Consider the following 9,777-nt stretch of genomic DNA (forward strand, 5'->3'; position numbering starts at 1 on the left):
TAAATGAAATATAACCTTTTTTCTTTAATATATATTTTTACTGATTTCAGAGAGGAAGGGAGCGAGAGAGAGAATCATGCCCCACACTGGGGATGGAGCCCGCAACCCTGGGCATGTGCCCTGACTAGATAACAAACCGTGACCTTTTGGTTCATAGGTCACTGGGCCATGCCATCTGGACTCTATTATATTCTTAGTTTTTGGATTTCTGTTTGGCTATATTTTAGACAGTTCTGAATGATGGTTGTTCTGTAGTTTCATTTTAATTTTGATGCGGTTGTTGGAGGATTCTAGTAGTACTGCATTTACCTGCAGCACCATCTTGATGGGGATCTTAGATTTGATTACTTACTTCTTCTTGCTGAATTTCTCTGACTAGAAATTTCAGTATAATAGTGGTGAGAGCAGGTATCCTTGTCTTGTTCCCTGACCGGAGTTTGAACCAGGAACTAAACAGTGACCTCTTGGTTATAGGTCAACACTCAACCACTGAGCCATGCCTGCTGGGCTTCTCCCTGTTCTTTAGATTGCATAATCTCTATTTGTCATTCTCAGCTTCACTCATATTTTCTTTTTCCAGTTGAAATCTGCTTTGAATTTTTCGTTTTCATTATATTCTTCAACTTCAGTTTCCATTTTGTTTTAAAAATTATCTTAATCTTTATTGATATTCTATGTTTGATGAAGCATTGTCTTCATATCTTTCATTATTTCTTTAAGCATGGTTTCCTTTAGTTCCTTGAAGATACTTATAATGGCTACTTTGAAGGCTTTGTATGCTCAATCTGACACCTTGTCCCTCTCACAAGCAGTTCGTTTTGCCTTCTCTTTCCTGTGTTTGTGGATCATATTCCTGTTTCTTTACATTGATAAGTATTTTCTTTTTTTTCTAATATATTTTATTGATATTTTTATAGAGAGGAAGTGAGAGGAATAGTTAGAAACATCGATGAGTGAGAAACATCAATCAGCTCACCCCCTACTGGGGATGTGCCTGCAACCAGGGTACATACCCTTGACCGGAATCCGGAATCGAACCTGGGACCCTTGAGTCCGCAGGCCGACACTCTATCCACTGAGCCAAACCAGTTAGGGCAAGTATTATTTTCTTGACCAAAGTTTAATCAGGCTCCTTTGAGCCCTCTTTATGACTAGGCCCTGTCCTTGGACTGTCAAGAACAGTTTTAGCAGAGAATCTTGTTGATCCCAGTTTTAGCAAGAATCCTCCCAACCTTACAATGCATTGGAGTTCCTCTTCCCTAACCCTTAATATCTAATCAAGTTCCTCTTAGTAATTTTTAATCCCTGACAGTTTATTATAAATACCCTGCTGTCCCTGTTATATTTGGAGTTCAATCCAACCTCAAGGAATGAAGTCTTACTTTCATATTTTACTATGTCCAGTATAATTTTTCTCTCACAGCACATTTTGTAATTTTTGTTGAAATCTGTAGAGTTCAAGTAATATATTTTAGCTTCCTTAGGTACTGATTCACCTCCTTTCATCCACTCATTGTTTTTGTTGTTGCTTGTCTATTTGTTTTGTGACTTGGCCTGGCTACGTTAGTAATGCCTGTTTCCCCCACTATGTGAACCTTTTGATGTCACCCCTCAGAGGGTACAAACTTAGGCACCTACACAGGCATCCTGGGATAACAGTGGATTTTACCAACACTGTTTTTTATTTGTTTGTTTGTTTGTTTTTACTGTCTCTTTCTTTGCTATGTTGCTTTCAACAAAGTCCTGAGGCATAAAATTCTCAAAAGTCTGATCACATTAAATTCAGTCAGAGACAGTTTATGAGGCCAATATTTGAAATTTATTCTGACTCCCAGCAGGCTCTTTTTAATTAACTCTCTCTATTGTGTACCAGGTGGCCTATAGTTTAAATTGTTGCTCTTAATTAAGGAATTTGTTTTCTGCTATACCCTTAAGCTGGCTCTTCTTCAGACTGTGTTTCAAATTAAGTCAGCTCTTTTAGGGAGCACATAGAATGTCTCTGTTCTTAAGAACTGCTTCTCTCCCTGGGCAAAGACTCTGAGCTGCTAATTTTGGGGCAGGACAGTAGCCTTTGTTTTGTTTTGTTTGCTTGTTTTTGTTTAGCTTTCTTCTCCTGGTGTACAACCTCTGCTCTAAGAGCTCACTGGGATGAGGTCAATCAGGACCCCGATATTCCTGGTCTGCCACTGTTGGGTAGAACTTTTGTCCAAAGGGTAGTGACTGGTTAAAGAGGGAATCCAGGACCTCTTGGCCACATGCACCAAAAAGTTAGCCTCTCCAACTCTAACTTGGAAGAGATAAGAAATGGTGGTGGCCTTCTCTCAAAGTGAAATATTATAAGCCGTGTTTGAGAGCTGAGGTGAGTGGAAATCCTGTCTTCTTGACCATGACTGTCCAGAGTTTCTGTTGACAAGAGAAAAATTCTGAGATGTACTAATTTAAATTACAGCAGGCAGGAGAGTGGGAGAAAGAGACAACTGGAGTAATCAGTTAACTGCTGTGGATTGAAACCAGCAAAAGACTAATAACATCCCTGAATATTTGTTGAAACTTTGAACCAAATTTCAGGTGACTATCTAAAAAAAAAGCCAACCACCAGACATCACCACATCCTGCCTTATGCATGAACTTTCCAGATTGTTGCCCACAATGAATCAAGTATAGTAGTAATATTTTTTTCCTTGTGGACTATGCACCTATTCTAGGATTGGTCCCATTTCACTTACTCGCCCCCCGCCCCTCATCTGTAGCCAATGTTCTTGCAAAACAACTTACATATTCCTTCCCCAAACTTATTGTATACAAGAGCCCTGTCAGCTCCAGGATAGCAGACATGTTCATCTTTCCATCTAGCCCTGTTGCTGGTGGTTTAAACTGTATGTACCAGGATCTGGTTCTTTTTCTGACTAGCATATGGTTTAAAAAACCCTTTTTTTCTGAAAAGGTTTCAGATGCGTAGGCTGAAACTGTTCATTGGTAACCAGAGCTGGGTTAAGAGGAAGGAGGGAGCATGTCCTGGTTCAAATACCGGAAGATCTTGTTGTTTTTACCATTATTTTAGAACTAGTGGCCCAGTGCACTGATTCGTGCACATTGAAAGGAAATTAATTAGAAGAAATATTTTAATATCACTATTCGCCCTTTCTCTGTAATAGAAGTGTCAACCAAATTCATGATCGACAATGACAGATGGAAACACGGGCTCGATTAGCACCAGTGAGAGCTTTATATGTATCGTGCATGCATGAGTCATCTTAGCCTTTTATATAATCTCTGTTTTCTGGCTAATGAAAAGAAAATAGGATTCCACCGAGTCTCCTATCTACCTACTCCAGGACTTCTGTGAGGATCAAATGAGATGAGGCACAGGAAAATGCTTCACAGACATTTGGTTAAACTGTAAAATGTTTGCACCTGGCTATAAAGCAAGTCGTGTTCTTGGGCTGAAGAAACTCCAAGGAGGCAAGTCATAAGGGAGAGGAAGCTGGGCGTTGCTATGTGAAGTCATTGCCCGGCACCCACAGCCACAGTTTCCAGGCTGGGCTGGGCTGTGGGCCACATTTTGCACCATGGGGTCTTCGCAGCATTGGCTTCCATTTGGTGGGCTGTTGCTCCAGGGTGGTGGCGGGGCCTGTGTCCCACTTGGGGGAAGCCGAGTGTTGCTTTGTCGGCTCCAGGTCCGTGGTGCTCTTTCTTTGTAAATGGCCAGTGCAAATCACGGCAGCTCCTGCATTGAGCGTCTTTCCCCTGGTGGTCGGTGCGTGTCATAGTGACCAGTCAGATGGTCAGAGGGACACAGCATATTAGCCAGATATATATATACATTTCTTCATTTTCTATTTTCCCTTAGGACAATTTCTAGAGACACTAATGTTCTGTTGTATGTTTTCTGTTGGTGTTGTTGTTTTAATTTTTTTTTTTTTTTTTTTTTTTTTTTTGGTCAGCTCTTTCTGTTTGGGTCTTCATAGCTCCTCCTGCTGTTATCCCAAAGTTGTACACAATGTCAGATTTTTTTATTGTAATTCAATTCATTTAATAGATATGGGACTGTTCAGATTTTCTATTTCTTCTTTTCCCCCTTTTGGAAGTTGTGTTTTTTAAATAAATTCATGCATTTAATCTAATTTTTTAAATGTATTGGTATGAAGTTGTTCACATTATCCCTTTATTATCTTCGTAAAATCTTTAGAATATGTACTGCTGTTCTTCTTTATCCCTGATATTCTATTTGTGTCTTCTCTCTTTTTTTCTTGATCACTTTTGTTAGAGTTTGATTTTATTAGTATTTATGTAGAATCACATTTTGTTTGTTTCTTTCTTTTGAATGTTTCATTTCTCTGATTAATGTCTATTCATAAATTGTTTCTTTTTTCCCCATCCCCTGGGATCCCACTTATTTCCACCCAACTCCCTCCACTACCAAGAACTGTTGGCAGTGGACAGGGACAGGGGCTGCCCTGGGCCCAGTGGACTAGGGGCAGGAAGCCAGCCCAGGGACAGCCTGCCCTTATCCACTGGTCCTGGCCTCCCACTGACACACTCTGTACCTTCCTCCCAATCCCAGTCCCCAAGACCAAGGTCTCCCTGGCCCACAAACGTGATAACAAAAGTTCATAATTGTTTTTTGCCTTAAGAAATGTGTGGGTTTATATTGGTTCTTTCCCCAAAATTTATTTACAAGCAAACTTATATTATTGATATTTTCAGTCTTTTTTCTTTTCTAATATATGCATTCAAGGGCATGAAATTTCTTGCTAAGTACAGATAGCTGCATCCCACGGGTTTTCATGTGTTGTGTTTTCCTTATCACTCATTAAAGATGATACTAAATCTGATTGTCATTTCTCTTTTTACCTATGAATTATTGAAAAATGTATTGCCTAATTTCCAAACATCTTGAGATTTTCTCATTGATATCTATGTCATTAATTTTTAGCTCTATCCATCAGTTATCAGAGAAAATATTCTGAATTACTTCAGTACTTTGAAATTTGCCAATAATTGGTTTATGGATCTAGTAGAAGGTCAATTTTACCAAATGTCCCATTTGCCCTTGAAAATAATTTATATTCTGCATTTGTAGGTTGTATTTCTCTATATAAATAAGATTAAATTTGTTAGTTTGGTTGCCTAAATCTTCAACATTTCTACTGATTTTTTCCTGATTCTTCTATCAATTATATGACCCACAATAACTTTAGACTTATCTATTTCTCTTTTTATTTCTGATATTTTTGTATTTTATATTTTAAATCAATGTTACTAGATGCATATAGATTTAGAATTTTAGTATCTGCCTATTAGATCGTCCATTTATCATTATAAAATGTATCTCTACCTCTAGTAATATTTCCTGACTTGATGCTTAACTTGTTGGCTATTTTCATAATTGAATCAGCTTTTCTTTGATTATGACATACATTATGTATTTTTCCACATTTTGACTTTCAGTCTTTCTGTGTCCCTACTTTAAGGTGTGTCTTTTTAAGCAGCATATGCTTTATTATTATTTATTCAGTCTTATTTGAAGTATTCATTCCATTTATATTCACTCTAATCATTGATATACTTGTGTTTGTGCCTCTCGCCTTACTATTTGTTTTTTATTTAACCCTCCTATTCTATGCTCCTATCAAATTAAATTAGACCACAAGGTCTTCAGAGAGGAAACTTGAGTATTCCCTAAACTTGTGTTCAAATTTATGTGCACATATGTGTTTGGGGTGGGGATGGATGTATCCATTTCTTCAAGATGTATGCATGTGCTGATGAGAGAGTCTATAGTTCTCATTAGTTTCAGAAGGAGGTTTATGATATAAAAAAATGAGCATCACACAGCTACTAAGAGGAAGAATATGGACTTGGTTCTAATTCCTAGACTTTTAGTAAGAGAGCTATCCTGGGGTTATACTGGGTAAAATTTTGATATCCTTACTGATACATTTATGATAATATTAATAGTTACCAAAAACATATTTTTCTTTCCCACTATGATTATGCATTTTTTACATGTTCTTTTATTCTAATTTTACTTTATTTTTTAGGTGTATATAAATAAAGGATTATGATGGTGGATTGATCTTTTTAAATCAAATTTCCTCTTTATTTATATAAATGTCCATTGCCTTGAATTCTACCTTGTTTGATATTTTAACAGTAATACAAGCTTTCTTATATATACAATTTACATAACTTTTAACATTTGTTCAGCTTCACCCTTTCTTTTATATTCATTGTGAATCTTATATAACTATCTTATCATTTTACTTTTACTTAGAATTGTAAGAACAGAGTAGAGATTTAGATGTGCCTAGAACTGACAGATTCCAACCCTTAGACTCTTACAGCCTGAACTATATTGCTTCCCTAAATATCGCATGCCCTCTCTCTTCTCAGTCTCCGTGTTCTCCATGGCTGTTCTCATCCACTTCTACAGCTGTCACTACAGTCTTAGTGATGAGGAAACTCAATTCCACATTTAGGTCACAAACTGCGCTCTGGTCCTACAGATGCTTATCCACTTCTCTAGTGGAACTCTCCTCCAGAATGTTCTAAGGGCATCTCAGTCTAAACAGGTTCAAAATGTGTTCCACTGCTTATCGAGATCAACCCTGTTTCTCTACCGCAGGCTTCCTGCTACGTGATGTCCAAGCTATAGCGCTGGCTCTGATCACAAGGTAGCCCTTTACTTTTCAAGTTTCTCCAATAGACATTCAAGTTTTGTTAAAGGAGATACATAAATCCACCGTGATACTTTAAAACAAATTAGGAGATATTATTTACCACACAATTCCTATTCATTTTTGAAATGTGTATGGATAAAAAAAAAACTACTGAAGGAATCAACTTGGTGCATTTCTGTCCCATGAAATATGCATTCACACAACAAATGCTTATTTCTCTCCCATTGCTAGGAGGGGTCTTAATTTTTTACTGAATAGCTTCTCTGGGTCCTTGCTTCTGTTCTTCATAGTTTCTGCTTTCTCCTAATTTCATCTTTCTCACAACTTGGCCTTATACTAATTTCTCAGGTCCTCACTGTGGATGACTCCATGTTATTCCCGTTGCTTTTTTTCTTTTTGGTTCTCAATATCAATTGCCTTATTATATCCCTTATGACCAGTTTTATTCAATGTGAGGGAAAATATGGTTCCTTGTAAAAAACAAACAATAGGATTGGGATTTGCCACTACTAAAATCTCTAGAAAAACAACTTAATTTTTAAATTATATTTAAGAAACTAGGTGGCTTTCTCCAGCTGTTCCAATTATCATTTTAATGGATTTATTATTTGTTTTTGTTTTTGAGAGGCTGAGAGCACTGATTCTGGAGCCCAATAGTTTTGGCTATATCCACGTTTTACAATTTATTAGCTGTACAATCCCAGGTAATTTGTTTAATCTCTGTGTGCCTCAATTTCTTCCTATATAAAGTGGGGACAATGGTAGAATAGCTCTCACAGGTTTCTTTTGAAGAATGGATTGATTAGTACCTGTAAATATTTAGAACACTGTCTGGAACATGGTATACACTAAAAGTATGTTATGAATATTGCTATTATTACCATTATTTTCTTCATATTCCAAATTAATGCAATGACATATATATTCAGAATTGGTTCAGTGGCAATAAGATTGGAACTGTACAAACAATTAAAATATAATAATTGACATTGAAGCAAATAATGACAGAAAAATCATCTTTAATCACACACCCACTCTGTCTTTTTCTATTTGCATATGCCCATTTTCATACATATTTATACACCTTACTTTCTTGATTATTAGATTACAGCATCAGCAACATACACCATTGATTTGGAAATACTTCTGAGGAAAAAAATAAAACATCACATAAAATCTACATAAGAAATATTGAATGATTTTAAAAAATGGAACCTAACATCTCCCTGGCCAGTGTGGCTCAGTTGGTTGGAGCATCCTTCCATACACTGAAAGGTTGCAGGTTTGATTCCTTGTCAGGGCACATACCCAGGTTTCAGGTTTGATCCTTGGTCAGGGAGCATGTGGAAAGATAACCAATCAATGTTTCTTTCTCACTTCAATGTTTCTCTCTCTTTCTCCCTCCCTTCTCTCCTTTCTCCTCTCTCTAAAAATTTAATAACCGTGTCGTTGGGTGAGGATTAAAAAATAGTAATACTTTTAAAAAATAAATAAAATAATAGATCCTAACATAGAACAAGACCATTTAGGTAATGTGATATATTCATTGCTGAATCACTGACATTTTGATGTAATTCCTTGCAGTCTTTTTCTAGGCATGTTTGTACTTACTGTAGCCTGAATGTTTGTGCCCCACCACCCAAATTTATATGTTGAAACCTAATCTCCACTGGAATGATAACTGGAGGTTGGGAGGTGATTAGGCCTGAGGATGGACCACTCATGAACAGGATTAGCACCACTGTAAAAGAGGCCCCAGCAAGCTCCCTTGCCCTTTCCACCATGTGAAGATACTGGAAAGGGATGGGTCTATGAAACAGGAAGCAGGGCAATTCCAGATGCCAAATCTGCCAGCACCTTGATCTTGGACTTCCCCGTTTCCAGAACTGTGAAGAATAAATTTCTGTTATTTAAGCCACCCAATCTATGATATTTTTGTTACTGAAGCCTGAATGGACTAAAATATTACTCAATATAATTGTGTTTCCACTGCACTACTAATGCTTCTCCAGTGTTAGTATGCATTAGAATCTCTCAGGGAAGCATGATAATAATGTGTATAGTGGGGCCTGGTTGGAAGTGTGTTTGATTCATGGATTCTAGGGAAGGATGCCAAAGTCTGCATAGTTAGCAAAAGAGGCAGGAGATTCTGAATCAGGCAGTTTATGTGTCATGCTTTGAACATCGCACTGAATTTAGTTAATGTTTTAATTTGACATGCCGTTCGGCCCCTACTAGGCTCCTTAGTAAATGCAAGTCTTTGTCTCTAGAGAAAAGAAATGACTTGTTTACTGTTCTTCAGTCAAAAGTGTAACTGGGTCAAGGACTTGAAGACTCCACAGAGTGATAATGGCTATATAGAACATTTTTTCAGCATTTACAATGTATCAAACATTGTAATAGGCACTGGGAGTATACAGTTGATAAATTGTACTTGCTATGAAAATGACACAGTTTTACAGAGAAATAATTATTAACATTTTTATGGAATTTTTTTATCTTACAAAATATTTTAAACTCTTTCATGGAGGGATGAGATCAGGTTTGGCGGTGTTACTCAGTTTCAATCTAAGATGGTGAATATCTGTAATTTCTAAAGTTTATGCGTGTCTCTTGTAAAATAAGTAAAATAAGAGAGGCCTCTTTATACTAAGACCTTGGTTAAGGTATCAGTTACTGAGGGCCATTTGTGCCCACCCTTTTCTGTGACAGACTGTGGAGTGTCCTGAAAGAAAAGCCACCTCTTGCAAGAGCATGGCAAAGGCATAAAAAGCCAATGTCATCACCAACTGGGGAGTATTATTGTAAACTTCCACCACTAATATATATATAAACAACATGACATTTATTATAATTAACATGATAAGTGGCTGGATGACTCCAATGGTACAAATCATAAGTTCATTCATCATTTACTTTATTAATGAGGTCTCATATTCATGCCTTGACTCAGCACTGTTCACCCAAATGGAATCATGTCTGAGTCTTTGGAGAATGGAAGACCTAGTAAGTAAAATAAGAGAGGCCTCTTTATACTAAGACCTTGGTTAAGGTATTAGTTCCTGAGGGCCATTTGTGCCCACCCTTATAAGTG

The sequence above is a fragment of the Myotis davidii genome, unplaced genomic scaffold (assembly GCF_000327345.1).
Source record: "Myotis davidii unplaced genomic scaffold, ASM32734v1 scaffold1126, whole genome shotgun sequence".
Taxonomy (NCBI): domain Eukaryota; kingdom Metazoa; phylum Chordata; class Mammalia; order Chiroptera; family Vespertilionidae; genus Myotis; species Myotis davidii.